General features: G+C 32.3%; 1 protein-coding gene across 11 annotated transcripts in view; it reads right to left on the minus strand.

Annotated features, from left to right (window-relative positions):
• NAV3 (neuron navigator 3) overlaps positions 1–22,975 on the minus strand; it is a 1,064,916-nt gene that overhangs the window by 777,012 nt on the left and 264,929 nt on the right. For 7 of the 11 annotated variants that reach the window (XM_031938355.1, XM_031938347.1, XM_031938349.1 and 4 more), the window contains one exon: positions 15,795–15,926. The exons of the other annotated variants lie outside the window; for them this stretch is intronic. The gene's annotated coding sequence lies outside the window, so the exon portion shown is untranslated. The remainder of the gene's footprint in view (positions 1–15,794; positions 15,927–22,975) is intronic. 11 annotated transcript variants of the gene reach the window in all.

The following is a 22,975-nucleotide window of genomic DNA, read 5'->3' on the forward strand; positions in this document are numbered from 1 at the left end:
CTCAATTGGACAATTACAAAAAAGAAATAAAAAGTATATGAAGAAAATAATTAATTAAAATTCAGAATTGAACAAATGGAAATGAATGACTTGAGAAGACACCAAGAATCAGTCAAGCAAAACCAAAAAAATGAAAACACTATTTTTCAGGAAATCATCAAAATGACCTGCCCAGATATTATAGAAACAGAGGGTAAAATAGACATTGAAAGAATTTATCAATCATCTACTTAAAGAGATCCCAAAATGAAAACTCCAAGAAATATTGTGGCTAAATTCCAGAACTATCAGACCAAGGGAAAAATACTATAAGTAGCTAGGTAAAAAAATTCAAATATAGAGAAGCCACAATAAGGATTACTCAGAATCTAGCAGTGTCCACATTAAATGATCAAAGGGCCTGGAATCTGATATTCTGAAAGGCTAAGGAATTTGGTATTCAGCCAAGAATAACTTACCCAGCCAAAATGAGCATTTTTTCCAGAGAAGAAGATGGACATTCAATGAAATAGTTGAATTCCATCTATTTCTGATGAAAAAAAAAAAAAAAAAAAAAAAAAACTAGACACAAAATTTCATCTCCAAATATAGGACTCAAGAGAAACATGAAAAGGTAAAAAGAAATCTTGGGAACTATATTTCTGTTATGAGTATACATAAAGAATACATGCATAATTTGGTTTTACTGTTATAATATAAAAAAGAAGCTAGAGGTGGAAAGGAAATTGTACCAGAAAAAGGGTAAAGTGGAGGTACTACATGTCATGAAGAGGCAGAGGAAACCTATTATTGTTATGGGTCAGAACTCTGAATTCTGAAACAAGGATTCTTATAAGGTGTTAAGTAAGTGAACTTGATAAATGCAATGATTATCTAGTTTAGCATGGTACTTAATAGTTCTTTAGTTCAGTACATGTACTTAGTCCTTAATATTGTTTCACAAGATTCACACCTATGATAATGGAGTCTATAACAGCCAGCAAGGACTGGATGAGATTCATTCAGAGCCAGAGAGGACAAGCAAACTGGAGGTAGGAGCTCAAACTCTTGGAGCCAAGGAGAGAGATTCATTTCCATCTTCATTAGCCTTGTGGTGGCTGGCCTAGCCTCCTGCATTTTCTCCACTGAAACCAAGTTCCCTCTGAAGACCATGAGAAAGCTAGCTGAGCACCAGGTGAAGGAGACAATAAACACTTTTGGACTTTAACACCTGGCTATTCTTGTTGTGATTAATCTGCTAAAAGGAAGGCTGACGCAAAACCTCCAGAAAAAAGAACTAAGAACATCATATTTTGATGTTCCAACATAGGGCTAAGAACCCACATCTGTGACCCTGGAAGGAATGTGGGAAAAACTGGAACACTAATACATTGTTGGTGGATTTGTGAACTGATCCAACAATTCTGGAGAAAAATATGGAACTATGTCCAAAGAGCTATTAAACTGTGCATGTACTTTGATCCAGCAGTGTCTCTACTGAGCCTGTATCCCAAAGAGATCATGAAAGAAAAAAAGGGGACCCACATGGGCAAAATCTTTATAGCAGCCCTTTTTGTAGTGGCAAGGAACTGGAAATTGAGTGGATGGCCATCAGTTGGAGAATGGCTGAATAAGTTATAATATATGAATTTTATGGAATATTATATATTTCTTTTTTCCTTGTGCAGCATGATAATTTTGGAAAAATGTGTAGAAAAATTGCTCATATTTAACATATGTTAGATTACTTGCCATGTAAGAGAGGAGATGAGTGGAAGGAAGGGAAAAAAATGGAACACAAGGTTTTGCAAGGGTGAATTTTGAAAATTATCGATGTATATATTTTGAAAATAACAAGATTTATGAAAAAAATAAGGTATTATCAATCTGTAAAAACAAACAAAACAAAAAAAACAAGATATTCTTTTTCTAGATCTGTTTCTGATGTCCTTCATCATACAAAACCACTCTCCTCTATTGCTGGATCACCTAAGGACTTCTCCCCAGAACTTGAGGCCTCCTCACCTTGGAGCAATTGACCATGGCTCATTTATGGAATATCGTTCTACAAGGCTTTTTCCAGCTCCTTTTCCTGTTGTAAGGTCTTCCTAGTCTCTATTTTATGAAAAAAACCAGCCCATCTTGCCTATATTTTTTCCCTGGTTTTGTTATCAACTTGTTATTCCCCTCCTCTCTCTTTTTTAATTTCTGTTGGTTTTTTTTGTTTGTTTGTTTTTTGTTTTTTGGTATGTCTTCTATGTGTTAGAATGCAAGAGAATGTGTTTTTGTTTTGTATCCTCAGCACTTAGCATAGCATGCTTAGCACATGATAAGCACTTAATAAATGCTTGTTTCTTTCCTTCCTCCTTCAATTATACCTGCAAGGAATAGTAAATAGATCAAATGGACTACCTGTTGCCTTTTTTCAATCCTCTCTGATTCCTCATGACCCAAGATGGGGTTTTCTTGGCAGAGATACTAGAATGGTTTGCCATTTTGTCCTGCTTCCCATTATACAGATAAGAAAACTGCAAACAGGATTAAGTAACTTGTCCAAGATCAAACACCTAGACCAGAGGTGGAGCCAAGATGGCAAAGTAAAGGCAGGAACTCACCCAACCTCTCCCCCAAACCACTCTTAATTCCCTTAAATGATGAATAAATAAGGTTACACAGCTAGTATCTGTGGACAGATTTAAACTCAAGAAGATGTCTTCTGGCTTCCATAACCAATACACTATGCAATATGATGCCCTCTAGTTGCCCTAAGAATAGACTGCTTGAAAAAAGGAAATAGCTTCCTCTCCATGAAGACATTAGAAAAATAACTAGATCCCCATTCAGAATGTTCCAAAGGGAATTCTCTTTTACATATGGGTGGTTTAAATAATTTTAAGGTCCCATCCAATTCAGAGAATTTATAATTCAGCAGATCACAAATTCAGAGCTGTCAGTTACCTTACAGACTGTCTAACCAATCCACTCACTTTACAAATGTAAAAACTGAAGGCCAGACAAATAAATGACTTGACAAAGGTCATACCCATGGCAGAGGTAGAATATGAATTAGCTCTATCAAACAACAAGTACTTATTAAACACCTACTAAGTGTCAGGCACCATGATAAACATTAGCATTCTTTTTTACGCTCTTGTTTTATAGGAGTTTACATTATAATAGAGACGGTGGTGTACAGTTAAATCAAAGATTAAAAAGTAGATGAAAAGTTTGGAAATGTTGGAAAAGCACTTGCAGTTAACTTGAATCTTGAAGGAACTGTGGGGTTCTAAGAGGCAGGGGAGGGAGAGTATTTCTGGCATCAGGGATAGTAAAAGCATGTAGATGAGATGAAGCAAAATATAGAAATAGGAAATCTAGAAATATTAAAAGATTGTCAAAAGCTTTAAATAGCAAAGAGAGGTCTTTATATTTTATCCTAGAAGTTGTCTCATTCTTCATGTTCATTTGAGTTTTCTTGGAAAAGATGCTGAAGTGGTTTCTCATGTTCTTTTCAGATCATTTTACAGATGAGAAAACTAGGCAAACAGAGTGAAATGACTTGCCCAGGGTCACAAGGTCTCAGGCTAAATTTGAACTAAGACATATGAGTCTTTTTGACTCTAGGCCTAGCACTCTTTGCATCGTGCCACCCAGCTGCTCTATCCCAGAAGGAATAAGGGTTTAAAGAGAAGAGAGAAAAGAAAGAAATAAGAAAGGAAAAAAGGAAGAGAGAGAGATAGACTGATATTACAGGCAATTGAGGGTAAAATTAGAGGGATTAATTATTCCAAAAGGAGGATTGTCTCTTAATCAAAGACTAGAGTGAAGAAGATGATAATAATATATAAAGAATGATTTCAGGGGGTATAAGATAAATAGAAGGGGACTTTGTGGTGAACAGAATTTTTCATTCAACTATGAGACAAGTCTTCAGCTGATGGAGAGTGAGCAATGAGACGATTGGGCACAGATGCATTGGGAGGAGTAGAAGGATTGAGCTTCCAAATCCAGGGCTTTTCCCATCAAGATAATAACATCATTCTAGTGTCTTCTATACAAATTCCACTCCAGATTCAGTTTGACATAGGATAGTTAAAGAGGCAACAGTAAGAAGCAAGCAAATTACACCTTTAGGGACTTTTTAAGACTCCAAAGAATGTCAAGATAATTAATGACAAAGATTCTGGTAGGTGGAGAAGAAGATTTAGAATTACAAAGTGAACAATTCTCCATTCCTAGAGAATGGCATCAGATACAGAATTAAAACAGGTTTTGTTTTGTTTTATCAAATGGGCTTTCACAGAAGTATCTAGTAGTAATTATCTTAAGAGGAAAATCAGTGTATAAATCTATAGTTATTTCACTGCAACTTTGTACAAATTAAAAATCAGCTTTAACTTCTTACCTACACCAAAAAGATGCAAGGAGCAGTACAGTAACATAAATTTCTTGAAATGAAAAGTGTCTCAGATAAGCAACAATTGAAAGGATAAGAAGACATGAAAAAATGACTATATTGGCCCCACAAATCTGTTATTTTATCTTCACCCAACCTTCCTAGTTTGTCATGAAAGTCATTTATGCTGCTTGCTTTAATGAGTTTCCTTGACAACTGCACTTTATTTCGGGGCTAAGAATCTAACTAATATACCCATCGTTCATTCCTCATGCCTTCTGTTGGAGTAAGGCACATGTTTTCTTCAAAAGGAAAAAAATATAGAGAGATTGTATAATTCCATTAGTGAAAAGCAGAAATTTTCATTAAGGAAATACATTTTTCTACTTTCATCTAAATGCAATTACAACATATAATAATGGTAATTTCCCCCAAGGAAAATACAATACACTCTTTCCCAATTCCTTAAATCACATATTGTTAAAGTATTTAAAGATCTATCAATTGAAATTTTAACATAACTTTTAAAGTACAATTTAAAGTACAATGTCTTTCTATTAAGACATAGAAAATGACAAAAATTCCTTTTCACCATTTTTCACTACTATAAAAGTTAGCTGGCTGGTCATCAGTTCTGTTGATTTCAAAGGTAATAAGAACAATAAAATAATAACAAATTTCAAGTCAAAGGAAAAGATACTGTGTGTTTAAAAAATAGCTATAACCATCTCTTACATATTAAGATTTGAGAGATTCCCACTGGACTTTACTGAATTTCTCATAGATAACAAAGAATATTATCTATTCTCAGAATTTATTAATAAAAATATTTTTATACTTTGTTTTTATATCACTTTCATTTCCAAATACATTTATCTCCAGAGTATTCCCTTGTAATTAAAAATAAAATACAAAGAAGAAATACTTTTGAGGATACTAACCAGTTAACCAATCTGATTACCATATCTGATAGCATATACCCCTAAGTCCCACATGTATAAATAAGGAAGGGATTGCATTTTGCATATTTCTTTCTATGGAGTTAAGCTGGGATATTTTAAATATAGAACATCATTTCTTGTTGTTGTTCTTTCTATTTACCTTATAATCCTTCAGTATTTTTCCTGGCTCTGCTTACTCCATTCTGTATCAGTACACACAGATCTTCCTAGGATTCTCTGGCTACTTCACAGAAGAAAGAGGGAGAATAGGGAAGGAAAAAACATTTATAAAGAACCTACTAGATTCCAGACAATGTGCCATCTCATTTGATCCTCACAACAATTCTGAGAGAAACTATTTTGCTATTCTATTTAATATTTGTTCTATTTAATATTTGATATTATTCTACTTTATTCTGTTTTAAATTATGGCCATTATGTTTTTATTAAATTTTATAACCCTTTTAAATCCATTCTATTCCATTAAAATCATTTTAAAGTAGAAGAAACTGAGACAAACAGTGATTTGCCCGGTTATACTGTTTGAGAATACATAAGAATGCAAATCTTTACAATTCTTGTCCCAACACTTTATCCACTGTATCACTATCATGGACTTATCATTTCTTAGGGTATGGTAATATTCTATTTATATTCATCTACCACCTTCTATTTTTTCCTAGAATCTTGAAGGTCTTAATGTTTGTGTAATGATATAAAGACATCAAAAGCTCTGAAAAAGATTGATGTCTCTTATGTAATACTCAGGAAGTCTCTTCCTTAAAATTATCAAAAATCTAAAGTTAGAAGGAAACTTTTAGGTTATCAAATCCAACACTTTCATTTTATTTATCACCTATTTTGTTTCATCATATCTTAAGAGAAAAAAATGACAACAATGAAAAGAATAATAATAATAGATATCAAAGGTGGCACCAAGAAATGTAGCCAAGAAATCACTCAATTTCCATTGCAGTAAACCAATAAGAATCATAACATTGAGCATGATGATGATAAGTATTATTATTTCTAATAGAAATTAGCACAGATATGAATGGTTCATTTTGAACACAAAGACACCATAATGTTCTCAAAATAGCAATGGATCATCTTCAGTTTTGAAGGTTAAACAGGGATTTAACTCTCACTGAGGTGAAAAGGGTACTCAGGTCAGCTCAGCTAGAATCTGGGAAAGTCTGTGAGAGGATCTTAATCATAGAACATCAAGAACTAAGAGCCTCAGTCCTCCTGAGTAGGAGAGCAAATCTGGGGGAGGGGAGGAGGGGTAGTTTCCAGCCCCAGTTTAGAAGGCAAACTCTGGGAAATCAGGATATTTCTTGAAAAGAGCAGTCAAAGTTATCCCCTGCAAACACAAGGGGTCCCTATGTTAAAAGCCAAGGCTCAGAGCTGCACAGGAAGCTTAGTACAATGCCACTTTTACCCCAGGAGCAGAGCTTGCCAATAAAAATAAAAAAGAGGAAGTACAAAAAGAAAAGGAAAAAAAATGAGCAAGGAACAGAAAAAAACCTTTACCCAGAAAGCTACTATTGGTGACAGGACAGACCAAAACACAAACTCAGATAAGGACAAAATGTGCTCAGAAGAAATCTCAAAATGTGTTATGAATTGCTCTCAGGCCCAAAGAGGCTTTTGGGAAGTGCTTATAAAAGACTTTAAAAGGCAAATAAGAGAAGTAAAAGAAAAAAATGAGAAAGAAAATGAGAGGCACACTTGAGAAAGTCAACAGTTTAGATAAGGAAGGGGAAAATTTCTGAAGAAAACAATTCCTTAAAAAGTAGAATTAACCAAATGGAAAAAGAGATACAAAAACTAACTGAATAAAATCAAATGTTAAAAACTAGAACAGGGTAAATGGAAGCTAATCACTTTGTAAGACAATAAGAATCAGTCAAACTACCTAAAAAGAATGAAAAAATTGAAGAAAATGTGAAATTCCTCATTGGCAAAACAGCCAACCTGGAAAATAGAACCAGAAGAGACAATTTAAAATTATTTTTAAAATTATTACTGAAAGCTCTGACCAAAAAAAGAGCCTAGATAGCATTCTACAAGAGGTCGTGGAGGAAAATTATTTCTATATTCTAGAAACAGAAGAGGAAGTACTGATTGAAAGAATCCATTGATCACCTCTGGAAAGAGAGTACAGAAAGAAAACAACAAGGAACATTGTGGTAAAACTCCAGAATTACAATCTCACGTCAAAAATACTGCAAGTTACCAGACAAAAACAGTTCAATTATCAAGAAGCAATTGTCAGGATTACCCAGGATCTGGCAGCTTCTACAACAATAGAGGGCCTGGAATGTCATATCCTGGAAGGTAAAGGACCTGGGGTGACAACCAAGAATTAACTATCCAATGAAACTCAACATCATCTTTCAGGGGAGGACATTGTAACCTCCCACTCTGAGACTACTGATTGCCAGGCCCATACATAACAATCTTCCCCAGATAGACATGGAGATGAGCCGATGTTAAGGTTCCAAACAGCCTTTCTTTATAGGTAATCTCAACAGGGTTTAGAAGGAAGCAAGAGCAAGTGTACATATGTCTCTGTCTCTGTCTCTCTCTCTCTCTCTTTCTCTCCCTGAATCTTTACATCTCTGCCTCTACTTCTCTCTGCATCCTTTTTTTTTCACCTATGGCAAAGTTAGCCATTTATATTATATTTACTCTCCTCTGGGATTATCCTGGGTCTATCCCATTCAGCACTGCAGAGGTGAATTCGCAGAAGGAAGACACCTGGAGTTAGTGCTGTGTCCTATGAAAAGATCTATCAAGAGGACATATCCCTTGCCTTCTCAAGGAAATACCTGTAAGACACAACCTCCTGCCTCAGAGGCCAAGCCCCCTTCTACTTTCTGGGTCCACCCTATCAGCTGACGTGGCATACATGGCAATTCTTGGAAGGAAAGTCTCTAACAATAAACCTCTGGAGAAAATTGATAGGAATAGCAGTACATGTCACCTATACAAAACCTGACCATGTATAAGGCCATAAAAACCTCAAAATCAAATGCAAAAAGGTAGAAATAGTAAATTCTTTTTTTTCAGATAACAATGCACTAAAAATTAATTCAACGAAAGGCCAGGGAAATAGACACTAAAAACCACAGAAACAATCCACAATTCCATTCAAGAGAATAACGACAATGAGACAATAGACCAAAACCCATGGGATGCAACCAAGATAGTTCTTAGGGGAAATTTTATATTTCTAAATAGCTACATAAGTAAAATAGTGAAAGAGATCAATGAATTAGGCATGCAACTAAAAAAAAACTATAAAAAGAACAAATTAAAAACCTCTAATTAAATAACAAATTAGAAATTTTGAAACTCAAAGGAGAGATTAATAAAATATAACGAAGAAAACTATGAAACTAATAAACAAAATGAAGAGTTGGTTTTAAACTAACAAAATAGACAAACCTTTGGTTAATTTGAACAGAAAAAGAAAAAAACAAACAAATCACCAGCATTAAAATGAAAGAGGTGAACTTAATCACCGATGAAAAAGAAATTAAAGTAATAATTAGGAGCTATTTTGCCCAACTCTATGGCTGCAAGTCTGGCAATCTAAATGAAATGGATGGATATTTACAAAAATATAAATTGCCCAAGTTAACAGAAGAGGAAATAAAATAACTATTCCCATTTTAGAAAAAGAAATTAAAGTCATTAGTGAACTACCTAAGAAAAAATCTCCAGGGCCAAATGAATTCACAAGTAAATTCTACCAAACATTTAAGGAACAATCAATTCCAATACTATGTAAACTGTTGGGGAAAATAAACAAGCACTGACAAATTCCTTCTATGACACAAATATGGCATTAATACCTAAACCAGGAAGGGCCAAAATAAAGAAAGAAAATTACAGACCAAGCTCCCTAATGAATATTGATATAAAAAATTTAAATAAAATATTACCAAAGAGATTACAGCCATTTATCAGCCTGATACTATAGTATGACCAAGTAGGATTTATGCCAGGAATGCAGGGCTGATTCAATATCAGGAAAATTATTGCCATGATTGACATATCTATAACAAAACCAACAGAAATCATATGACAACCCCAATAGATGCAGAAAAAGGTTTTACAAAATATAGTACCCATTCCTATTAAAAACACACAGAGCATAGATATAAAGGGAGCTTTACTTAAAATAACAAGCAGTATCTATCTAAAACCAATAGCAAGCATTATTTCTAATGAAAAGAAGCAAAAAATTATTTGTAATGGAAAGAGCATGGATGAAACAAGGATGCCCGTCATCATCAAAATCATTCAACATTGTACTAGAATTGTTAGCTTTAGCAATAAGAAAAGAAAATAAATTAAAGAAAATAAAATAAGCAATGAGGAAATAAAATCATTACTCTGCAGATGATATGATGATATATTTAGATAATCCTAGAAAATCATTAAAAAATTATTGAAAACAATTCACAGCTTTACCAAAGTTTCAGGATATAAAATAAACCCATGGAAATCATCAGTATTTCTATGTATTACTGACAAAGCCTATCAGCAACAGATAGAAAGAAAAATTCCATTTAAAATTACTGTAGACAAAATAAAATACTTAGGGGTCTATCTGTCAAAACAAACACAAGAAATATATGAACACAATTATAAAACATTGCTCATACAAATAAAGTCAGATGTAAATAGTTGTAAAAATATAATTTGCTCATGGATAGGCCAAGCTAATATGATAAAAATTATAATTCTTACTATTGATCTACTTGTTCAGTGCCATACCAAAATGCCAAAAAATTATTTTATAGATCTAGAAAAAATAATAACAAAATTCATCCATAAAAACAAAAGCTCAAGAATATCAAGAGAATTAATGAAAAATTCAAAGGATGGTGGCTTAGCAGCACCAAACCTCAATCTATATTAAAAAGCAGCAGACATCAAAACTAAGTGGTACTGGCTAAGAAATAGACTAGTGCATCAGGGGAATACACAAGATATACATGACACAATAAACAAGACCTACAGTAATCTAGCATTTGATAAATCCCCAGACTTTAACTTCTGGAATAAGAACACACTATTTCACAAAAAAAATTTTCTGAGAAAAATGGAAAACAATATATCAAAAACTCAGCATACACATACATCTCTCATCACATACCAAACTAAGGTCAAAGTGGATACATGATTTAGGCATAAAGGATGATGCTATAAACAAATTAGGAGAGCAAGGGATAATTAACCAATCAGAACTTTGGAGAAGAGATGAATTTATGACCAAAGAAGAACTAGAGAACATTATGAAAAGTAAAAGGGACAACTTTGATTATATTAAGTTAAAAGGTTTTTGCATAAACAAAATGACAGAAATAAGATTAAAAAGGAAGTACAAAGCTGGGGAAAAATTTACAGTTTATATTTCTGATAAAGCTTTCATTTCTATAATATATAAAGAACTATATCAAATTTATAAGAATACAAATTATTCCCCAAATGATAAATGTTCAAAGGGATATGAACAATTTTCAGATGATGAAATTAAAGCCATTTGTAGTTATATGAATAAATGTTCTAAATCATTATTAATTAGAGAAGTGCAAATTAAAGCAACTTTGAAGTACCATCTCACAATCCAGTGTGCAAAAACATTCATTGTTGGTAGAGTTGTGAACCATTCTGGAAAGTAATTTAGAATTAATGCTCAAAGGATTAAAAAACTGTGCATATCCTTTGACCCAGCAGTGCCATTACTAGCTCTTTATCCCAAAGAAATCTTAAAGAAGAGAAATGGACCTACATATGCAGAAATGTTTATAGTAGTTCTTTTTGTGGTAGCAAAGAATTGGAAAATGAGTAGATGTCCATTAATTGGGAAATAGCCGAACAAGTTGTGGTATATGAAGATAGTGGAATATTATTGTTCTATAAAAATGGATGAACAAGTTAATTTTTAAAAGACCTGGAAAGATTTACACGAACTGATGTTGAATGAAACAAGCAGAACCAGGAATACATTGTACACAGTAACAGCAAGAATGTGTGATGATCGACTGGAAAGACTTGGTTCTTCTCAGTAGTACCCTGATTTAAAGTAATCCCAATAATTTTTGAATCAAAAATTCAATCTGTATTAAAAAAAAAAACCCTAAGGAGACTGAATACAAATAAACACATGTTTTGTTCACTTCTTTTTTCTGTTTTTTATCTCTTTTTATGTTTTTCTCTTTTATTCGGATTTTTCTCTCTCAGCATGATTCACAAAGTAATGCATATAAAAGTAAATAAATTTATTAGGAAAAAAAAGAATAGGGATTGAAACCATGGGAGCAGATAAAAACATGAAATAAGAACATTGAGAAAAAAGAATTTTTAAGACAAAATTCTAGTGTGCATTTAAATAGAGTTACGATTTAAATGTGTTACGATCAAGCAAAATAAATGCAGAAAGAATAGTTCTTATGTATAAATATATTCATACACACACACACACCATTGTTGTCTTTCATTTTCCAAAGACCAAAATGACATCACTATGTTGCAGTCAAGTTACAGTGTGTCCAACCAAATTGAGCTCAGAATGTTCTACCAGATGATATGTTCAGGGTAGCAACTCCTACTTCCAAATGATGTGTTTGGGGTAGCATGAAATGTTGAGATTGATGCAGGCAGTTATGTGAAGAATTTATAATGTCATTTTCTTTAGCAAAAGGTCATTTTATTTGGGATAAAAAGCTACAGACAAAATGTAGGGATATAGTAAACACTAGGAATGATAAATATGAAATAAGAGTTGAGAGAGCATATAGCAAGGAAAGAGGTTTTAATAATTAGCAATGGAAAAAAAAAACAAGTTCCCTAGTGGAATTCACAATTAACTAGGATAAAGGGAACACCTCCATGAGATTGGAGCATACCCTTACCTGTCAGGCTAAATACAAAGACAAGTTTAACACCCTAAAAGAGTTAGTTAGCTATAAGAAGGAGATAGACACCATGAGAGCTGGTGGGAAAATGAAATAAAGACATCACGAGGCATGGGGAAGGAGCAATGAGAAAGATAGCACAAGGCAGGACCACTGTGTCAGACTGACCCAAAAGGGGTTCAGCACAAATGATATGAGCCATAGACAGATTTTATAAGGGAAATTTAACCTCAGGGGTTGGACGTAACTCAAATTTCTGATTGGATTTAGCAAGGTCCATAACATCCATATAGAGTGGAACTATAAGTTTGAACTGAACCCCATCAGTGCCTTTCCCTGCTTGCCTCAGGGAGTAATTTTATCAATACTTCAGGCTGTCTATATGAAGCCCACTTAATTACTCAGGATCTCATCACAAAGATCAAGCACAAGTCCATATGAACAATTGAAAAGAAAAATATAAAAATGGATATGGGTGTACATATATGGGTTTGTGTTTATAAAATATATGCCCATAAATACACATTCACCATGAATCAAAATGAATTTCTATGTCTGAAAATATATCTTGAACTCTGATCCTTGAGTTCAAGACCTTTGTCAGGAAATGTCAAGAGATAGCATACTTTATATGTGTCTTCTGTGAGTCATTACTTTAATCAAAGTTGTTTGTCTTTATGCTTTCATTGTTTGTATAGCTGCATATTATTGTAATTGCATTAACAATATATAGAATATCCTAATGGTTTCTCTGAAGAATATTGGAACTAATTGTGAAACATGGAAAACACAGGCACCAAAATGCTCAATGCAGCATGCCCACATCAAAGAAGGGCTTGGCTCTATGAACAAAGTAGAACTATAGTAACTTGAAAGAAATGTGAGATGTGTAGATTTGGAGACTTTTCTTCTCTCAGTATTCATGTGGACTACTTCTGTCCAGCTTGTGGTAGAGTCTTCAAAGCTCATATACTTCTGATCATCCACAATCAGAAACACCAAATTTTGACCTCAATATAGTAAAGTCATTTTGGATCTCTTCAAGAATGGACAACAACCAACTAACAACAACAACAATAGCAACAACATATTGAACTCCACAAATGACATATTTACCTTTTGAATCATGTATACATGAATAATCTTCTAGGGGTCAGGGCAAAGTGTAAAGAAAAAACTCACGGGGGAGAGGGAAAAGAAATTTGTCATGTTTGTATTTGCATCATCACCTAGTTCAGTGCATTTTCCATAGTAGGTTAAAAAAAAGAATCAGTGATCCATACTTTCATCTTTAAAATTCAATGCATACAAATTCCCAATAGGACACCTATACTTTTTGAGAGAATGCTTCTTAGAGAAGAAAAAATACCAAGATCACATGTCTTTGTAGTCATGCAGTATATGGGAAATCAATAAAAATCTTCAGTGTCAAGTATTTGAAATTCTTTAACAACTCAGCCCATCCTGTTATCCAAATCATGTCATATCACAGCACCACTTCCCTCTTCAAAGAACTAAATTTAAGGATGCTCATTGACTAAAAATAAATATTATCAGAGTTTCTCTTAATTCAGGGGAATAAAAAAAGTGACTTGTTTGGTTTGACAGCATATTTTTAGATTTAATCTCAAATTCTGCCTCCAATGACTTGCTTTTGAGAATTTCAGAATATTTCCTTGATGTATTAAAAAAAAATCAATGTCATGAGAAATGGAAAGTTCATATATCAATATGATTTTGAGGCAACTATTTGACACAATTTCTAGAATGCTGGATTTGAAATCAAGATCGAAGATCAAATATTAACTTTATGACATGAGACGTTGCTTAATTGCTCTCAGCTTTAGTATACTCATCTATTAAATGAGAATCATAATAGTATCTACTCGAGGGTGTTGTGAGTAACAAATGAAAATGATGTAAGTAATGTGCCTCACAAACCTTAAAGCAGTTAGCTTTAAATAATTAGGTAATGCTAACTATTATTTTTTTTTTTATCCATTGCTTAGGCTAAGAAACATAGTCCCATAAATTCCAACTGAGATCAATTTGCTGATCAGAGTGCTAAATATTGTTTCAAGAGAAAGGTGAGCTAGAAAACTGCTTCTTACTTTTACTATGTAACCAGAGGAAATTCATTGAATGCCTCTAATGCTCAATCCGATCACCTATATAAGAAAACAAGTAATACCTATTTGTCTATTATACAATTAAAATAATAAAAATAATACTTAACATTTATATAACGCCTACTGTATGCAAGAAACTCTCCCATGTGCTTTATAATTATTATCTCATTTGATTCTCACAACAACCCTAGGAGATAGGTGCTATTATTATCTCTATCTTACAGAAATTGAAGCAAATAGAAATTAAAGGACTAAGCTAAGATAATGAATGTTGAAATTGAATTTAAACTCAGGTCTTCCTGACTCTGGGCCCTCCTTATACACCATCTACTGTGCCACCGAGGTACCTCATAAATGACATATAGTATAGTAAATAGAGTACTAGGCTTAGAAACAGGACCTGAATTCAAATTCAACCTCAAACATTTAGCCATGTGACCCCAGACAAGTCATTTAAACTCTGTTTGGCAGTTTCTTCATCAACAACAACAACTAAATGAACTGGAGAAAGAAATAGGCAAATAATCCTAGCATTTTTGCCAAGAAAACTCTTATCAATAGGGTTTAAAAAAGTCAAACTCAACTAAATGATTTAAGAATAACAATATACCTTAATGAACTATGTGACTGACAGCAATTATAGTTATCATTCATTTTGCTTGAGTAGAATATGATCCAAATAAGATATGTCAAATGCTGAATTCATGGTCAGATTATTTACATTGTTTCAGTTTTATGGCTAAAATTATATTATCTAATCAAAAGATACAAAAAAATGACAATGGGAAAATGTCAGTGATTTCATAATCACATGGTGCTAGGCTATACTTCTAAGCAAAAAAATAAATAAGTAAATAACCAGCTTGAATTCAAGATTCTATATTATATATTTTCAATATGACATTTTAGGAATAGGCAAATATGCTTATCAATAAACCACTTTACACTAGAATCAGGACATAACTACAAACAATAATGACTAGTATATAAATTAGAAATATGCTACTGAGAGTCTAGACCATTATATAAATCAATATCAATTAAAAATGCATACATTTGCTATATAAATGTTGAAAATCACTCTAATCCCAGTGCCCTTAGAAAATTTCTCTACAAGAAAATAAATGTAAAAGCACCTTTCGAGTACTGTTAAGCTAAAAAACTAATATATTACATTGTCAGCTAATTGTCTAATGGTTTCAAGATGTACTAAATTATAACTCTAACAAATAGATAATAACAGCCAATATGTCTAGTTAGCAACAAACATTTCCATGGCTGTGCATCATGCATAAAACAATTCTCATAAATATAAATCACTGAAAAGCTAGTTACTAAGAGAATTTTTCAGTGAGAAGCATTTAAATAGTGTATTTCTTCAGATATATATATGTTCCATGAAACTGATAATCACCTTATTGTCCATTTATCTTACTTCACTCCAATTTTTCATGAATCAAATACAGATCTTTTTCAGGTCACAGGTTATTTATGCCTCCTCTCATCTTTCGGTATCTTCTCTGGATATTTTCTTACTTATTAGTAGCTACAGCATAAGGAAAACATGAGAATAAAAGGAGAGAAATCATTTATGTACCCATCAGCTTTGGTTAAAGATTGGGACAGAAGAACAGAAAGGATGTTCTTGCTTAAGCAATCTATGAACATTTAATAAGTTTAAAAAATGATTTATTATGACAATCTTCCTCCATGACAGAACTTAATTTCAACTTTTCTGACAGTTCTTAAACCATTTAATTAATTGTATACATTTCCCTGTTGCAATTTACTATTAATTTTCAAGCAGTCTGTAACCCAGCAAGAATATTCTTTAAAATTAAATGCTAATCCTTACATTAGTTAAATTTGATGTAGCATTCTACTTAAGATGGTGCTTTGCATTAATCTGAAGAAAAAATTAACATATTCTGATCATTGAACTGATTTCATGAAGGAGTTAAGCAGGAATGATGATTAGGAAAGTAGATGTCTGCCCATCTCTGGTATAGTTGTGTCTTCCAAGAATTCATTCTTTTTCCAAATGTTCAGTTCAATTTAATCTTTAAAAAATTCAGAATCCAGGGAACAAAATGTACTAAGGTTAATAGTATAAATTTATGTAAATACTTATTTCATTAAATTATATTTCCTATATAAGTAAGATTTATATTTGTAAATTAAAAGGTAAAGATGGCTGAATATTGGTAAATAATCAAATGCCCAATGAAACAGCTTTTTATTAAAATTTAAAGAAAGAAAATAAGCAATCAAAAAGTCACAACCTGAAAACACATGTAAACTCAATAATTTGCATTTGCTTCACCAAAAGTTGAATGAATAAGATAAATGGTCAATAAAGTGATCATCAATTTCATGGAGGAAAATGTAGCCAAAATAAAATAACTACCAATAGAGAAAAAATAATGCATCGCCAATGCACTCTAATATTGCTACTAAATGCAAACCATGTATCTAATACTGAAAAATCATATCCATTATATAGAATTGCATAAATATGTGCATATGCCTGCTTTGTTTAGGTTACATACATAACTATATATATATATATATATATATATATATATTCTTTGTATGTATATAGAAATATAGACAGAGATATAGATGCAGAGAGGAAAAGAGAAAGAGAGACATCATTTTGATTGAAAAGATAAATTATGAAAAATATTGTACCTATTTTATTACTTTGGCTCAAATCCCCCACCATTGTGTATCCCATTAACAACAAAGGAGCAGATAATTAACTTTGGAGAAGGAGATAACATTTCTCTTCCCCAGTTAAGATAATGATTCAAAATGTAATAATAAAGTATAAAGTAGGCATTAAGGAATTTTCCTATGATTCCACATCAATGTAGTCAAACATGATGAGATTTTAATGTCTAACTAAACAAGATTCTTCTAGGCCCTGATCCCTTTCTAATTAGGTCGGGAAAGAAACTGCAGTTTTCTGAAAACATCAATTTTCTGAAAACATCTGTGTGTGTGTGTGTGTGTGTGTGTGTGTGTGTGTGTGTGTGAAAGAGAGAGGTGGGGGACACATCTACATATACAAAATGATTCATTTAACAACAGAAAAGGATAGATTAAGGAATGCTTTGTGGAGGCAGAGCCTGATCACAGTAAAACCTTTCAGGAGCAGGACAAAGAGAAGATTTTTTTCTCTTCCCCCTAGTAGGTCATGTCCTTGCAGTTCCTGAATCAGTAGAAGGTATTCATTCAGCTAGATATAGTAGACAGATAAACACTGTTACTTCTTACCTTAGGTAAGACACAAATATAATTACCTAAAGGAGAAGTCCATTTCAGGGAACATTATCCTTAAAACCAGAAAAGAATGTTGACTATAGACCCAACAAAAGAATAGAAAGTGGAAGTGTGGTTGAACAACTTGTAAAGCAAAGAGCTGTACCCAAGGGGAGTTGTGACAATTTTTCTTTTTATTTAATTTTATTATTAAAATGTTTTTATTTTCAAAACATACTCATAGATAATTTTCAACATTCACCCTTGCAAAACCTTGTGTTTCAATTTCAATTTCCCATCCCCTCCCTTAGAGGCAAGTAATCCAATATATTGGATATACATATTTCTATACATATTTCTATGTTAATCGAGCTGCACACGAAAAATCAGATCAAAAAGAAAAAACTAAAAGGAAAACAAAATGCAAGCAAACAACAACAAAAAGAGTAGTAACACTATGTTGTTATTCCCAATCAGTCTCCACACTCCTCTCTCTGGGTGCAGATGGGTTCTCTCCATCACAAGACCATTGAAACTGGTCTTAATCATCTCCTTGCTGAAAAGAGCTACATCCATCAGAATTAGATAACCACATAATCCTGTTGTTTCTGTGAACAATGATCTCCTGGTTCTGCTCACTTCACTTAACATCAGTTGATGTAAGAGCAACAATTTTTCAAAAGCAGAAAAATATATTAATCTTTTCACATATATGCATAACTATGATTGTAACTGGAGTTCATTCTTCCTATGGATGTTTGTATGTATTTCTGAGAGAGTGCCTCAGAATTTGGGGGGAAATGGTTTGAATTAACTGTTCTTACTGGAAAATCATAATAAATGACATTATTTAAGTTAATTAAATCTGATGACTAATTGTTAATAAAAATCACACAGCCGAGCAATCATGAGCTACAGAAATAGAAGTAGCTACCCACATAATTGCTTCTGAAGACCAACATAGTAACCAATCTTTGGATCTCTAATGTGTAAAAAATAAGTTGAGGGAATACCCCAGAAACTGTATTACATTCTAAATATATCAAAAAGTCTCAAGATATAAGTAAAGTTACACACCAATTATTCCCCACTTCTACAAATAAACCAAGGAAGATATCTTTTCTTATTTCTTTTCTGGGGCTTTTCCAGGTCACTCTAATTTTACAGCAATTAATTTAGATTGATTTGTTTTTTTTTAATTTATATTGTTGTAGTCATTGTCTGGTTGTCCTATTGCTGCCACACTTTTACTTTCATATTCATTTTCCCAAGTTCTTTCTGTATTCACTAATTCTTACAGCATTGTAATAGATTCATTACACTCACATACCATAGGTTTTCTAACCCTCCACCAGTGAATTGGCATCTTTTTTTTGAGCTAAAAGTTCTGCTGCTAATATTTTGCTGCACAAAGAGTTTTCTTTAATGGAAAAATGTCAGAGTATAGATATTTGATTTACTTATTCACATAATTCCAAGTTGCTTTCCAGAATAGTTGCATCATTCCATAACTCCACCAAAATTTCATCTGTATATCTATCCCACAAAGCTTACAATAGTGACTATTTCCATTATCTTTGTCAGTTTGCTGCTTGTCAGATAAACCCCAAGAAGTTGTTCTGATTTGCCTTTCTCCTTACATTACTAATTTAGAACTTTCTTTTATATGGCTTTCATATGAAATGATAGCTTGAAATTCTTTTGAAAAGGGATTAATCTTTGTACTATTCCCATTTGGAAAATGGCTTTTGTTCCTACAAATTTCTGTTCATTTTTGGTATCTTCCACAATAAAAACTTTTAATATATATTTGATACAATGATTTTACCTATCAACTCTTTCTCTTCTTATTTTAATGGTATTGAACTTATTCATGCAATAGCTTTTTTTTATTATATTAATACATATTTATGGAATAAAATGAACATTTCTATTACAGTACAAAATAAAGATTCTTTGAATATAAAATTGCAATCTACTATGACCAAGTTCCTATTCTTTTCAAATATACAACAAAACTGTCAGGTAAATTTTTCTTTTTTTCCCTTTTGTTTTCTATACTTCCCACACCCTACCCTGGAAATGGTTACTATTAGACAAAAATAATTATACATATGTGTACATTATGCCTATCCATCCATATGTATATAATTATTCATAACACATTTAAATTTATCAGTCTTTTTATAATTATAGGAAATATCTTTCTTCATATACTCTTTACAATTAAGAGTATCTATTATAGTCAAAATCTATTATAGTCACAGTCATTTTTTTTACTCAAATAGCCCATTTTATTATTTCTTATTATAGCTTTTTATTAACAAAACACATGCATGAGTAATTTTTCAACATTAACCCTTGCAAAACTTCTATTCCAACTTTTGCCTTCCTTCTCTCCATCCCCTGCCCTAGATGGCAGGCAGTCCCATTGATGTTAAATATGTAAAAGCATATGTTAAATACAATATATGTATACAGAATGTATACAGAATGGTTGGATCCTTCACAATTCCACCAACAATGCATTAGTATTACAGTTTTCTCACCTCCCCTCCAACATTTATTAATATCTTTTCCTGTCATTTTAGCCAATCTGAGAGATGTGAGGTGGTACCTCAGAGTTGTTTTGATTTGCTTTCTCTAAACAATGGTGATTTAGAGCATTTTTTCATATAACTATAAATGGCTTTAATTTCATCATCTGAAAATTGTCTATTCATATTCTTTGACCATTTATCATTTGGGGAATGACTTGTATTCTTATAAATTTGATAGAGTGTGACTTTGGCTGAACAGCCTTTTCACCCCAGTGAGACTGACCTTTGTTGAGCTAGAGAGTGGTTTCATTCCATCTACTCTGTTCAGACACTTGGTTTCATGTGGTTTTGAAGGAAACTGAGAGAGCTTGAGTAGCTTCCTGACTTTACTTTGTAATGTTGGCTCTACCCCTGTTACTCCAATTTATACTTTTACTTATATTAATACTGTGTTCTTGAGTTTAATTATTTCTTGTTTTTCCTTGTATGGTCTGTTACATCAACATACTTTTCTATTGTTTTTCCACATCACCAAATATTTTTATGCTTTCTATTATTACTATTATCTATTATGTTATATGGAAATGCTATTTCTCCTACATTTCTACTTGTGCTATTTTTCATTATCCCTCTTGATAGTTTGGATATTTTGTTCCTCCAAATCTATGTTGTTATTTTTTTATCCTGAAAGTACAGCACTAAATTGGTCCATCACTCAATCTGCAAATAAGTTTCATCATATCAGTTCTATTAAATTTCCTCAATCTAGCTATAAATGCTAAATATTCCTCCAATGTTTTGAGTTGTTTTTCACTTCTTCAAGGAACATTCTGTATTTATATGTACAGTGAAGTTCCATATACTTTGATAGACTTAGTATCATATATTTTGCAGTTATTTTGAATGGGATGCCCCTTTAATTTCTTCCTGGATTTTTTGATTGGAGAAATTATATTGATATTTGTAGGTTCTTTTTTGTAACTTGCTACCATCCTGGAATAATTGTCTCAATTAGTATCTTTAGTGATTATGTAGGATTTTCTATGTAAAATATTGACTAGCAACAAATAGTTTTATTTCTTTGAGACTATCTTTGTGTCTTTCTCTTGTTATATGGTTATTGCAAACATTTCTAGAGTTATGTCAAATAACATCAGTAAAGGGGGTTATTCTTATTTTACTCCTATATTGAGAAAGTTACTCTTATTTGCCATTACACATTATGCTGGCTTTTGTTTGTAAGCAAATACTTTCATCATCATTTTAAAAAAGATTTTTTTCTCTGATTATGCTTTGTAGTACAAGCATAGGATATAATCATGCAATTTTAAATGTTTTATGTTTATTATGATCAATTGTGTTGTTTTCCTAATTTTAAACCTGTTGGAATCTTTACAAACTGTTAAGCCATTAGAGTTGATAGAGACAATAATTATCTAATTTAGCATGGTTCAAATATAATTGATTTGATCTTAGAAGGAGATATTTTGGGCCAGAACTTGAAACAAGGTACTAAGTACAACTGATAGAAATGATGCTTGTGTTCACACCTTTAGAGAGCTCATAGAAGCAAGAAATATTTAAGTACTCATTGGAGTTCACATGTTTGGGAGATTTCAGGGTTTAGAAAAAGATATCTGAATTCACACCTCCCTTAATCCCTGCCTTCAGAAGGCGGAGTCAGCCTTTTACACTCAGAATAAATACAGCTCCAGTGAGCCACTTGAGAGAGTTACTTGGGAAAATTGACTGGGGTCAGAGAGGAGCACTCTGGGAGGAAGCCCACAAGCCCTCTCTCGGAGGTAAGAGATTCATTGCATCTTCCACCTTGGTGCTGGTTGGAGGCTGAAGAAAGCAGAGGCAGAAGCAAAGGACAAAACTGCAAGAGCTCTTGCAACCAAGCAGAGAGATAGGCCTCTGAGCTAACTGGGCTATATTGAAGGACACAATAAAAGATCTGAACTTTTATCAGCTGGCTGTGATTTTGGGTGATTATTTACTTTCAACTGAAACTAAGGCTGCCTCCAGAAAACCTTCCCGAGAAACCTTCTCCCAGAGAGAACCATCTTATTATTTTAAAGAAGAAAAAACACCAACATAAACCATCTTCTTATTCCTGATAAAAATTCAATTTTATAAAGTTGATTTTTTTTAATTGTCATACTTTTTGCCAGGATTTTGTTTTAAAATTTCAAATTATATTGTCATAAATATTGTTCTATAGTTTTCTTCAGTTTGTCTTTCCCTAACTTAATTAATAGAACTATATTTCTCTCATAAAAGTAGTTTGTAGAGTATTCTTTACCATTTAAGTAAGAATTTGTATAGTATTGTTTATAGCTGTTAAAAGCAGGGGGGGGAAATTCCTATAAATTCACTTGGAACATGGATTTTTTTGTTTCTTTAAAATTAGGTCACTTACCTTTTTTGAAATTTGATTGTATGATATTTCTATTTAATGTTCTGTTAATTTATGAAATTTATATCTTTGTAGATAATTCATTATTTCTTTGGAAATTTCAATTTTGTTGGCCTATAATTATATTTAGTACTTTCTGATATTTTTTTTATTATTTTGTGTATTTTATCTCCTTCATTTTTATTTTATTTGATTTTCTTTTCAATTAGTTTGCTAAAAGTTTGTCAATTTTGTTATTCTTTTTAAATGTTCAGTTGTTTATATGTAGTCTTTTTGGTTCAGTGTTTTTTTTTTCTACTTTAAAAAGTAATTTTTCTTCCAAAATCTTTTAAGATATTTTTTTCTCTGTTGTTTGCTTTTTTCTCTTTATGA

The sequence above is a fragment of the Sarcophilus harrisii genome, chromosome 5 (assembly GCF_902635505.1).
Source record: "Sarcophilus harrisii chromosome 5, mSarHar1.11, whole genome shotgun sequence".
In the NCBI taxonomy this organism is placed as follows: Eukaryota; Metazoa; Chordata; class Mammalia; order Dasyuromorphia; family Dasyuridae; genus Sarcophilus; species Sarcophilus harrisii.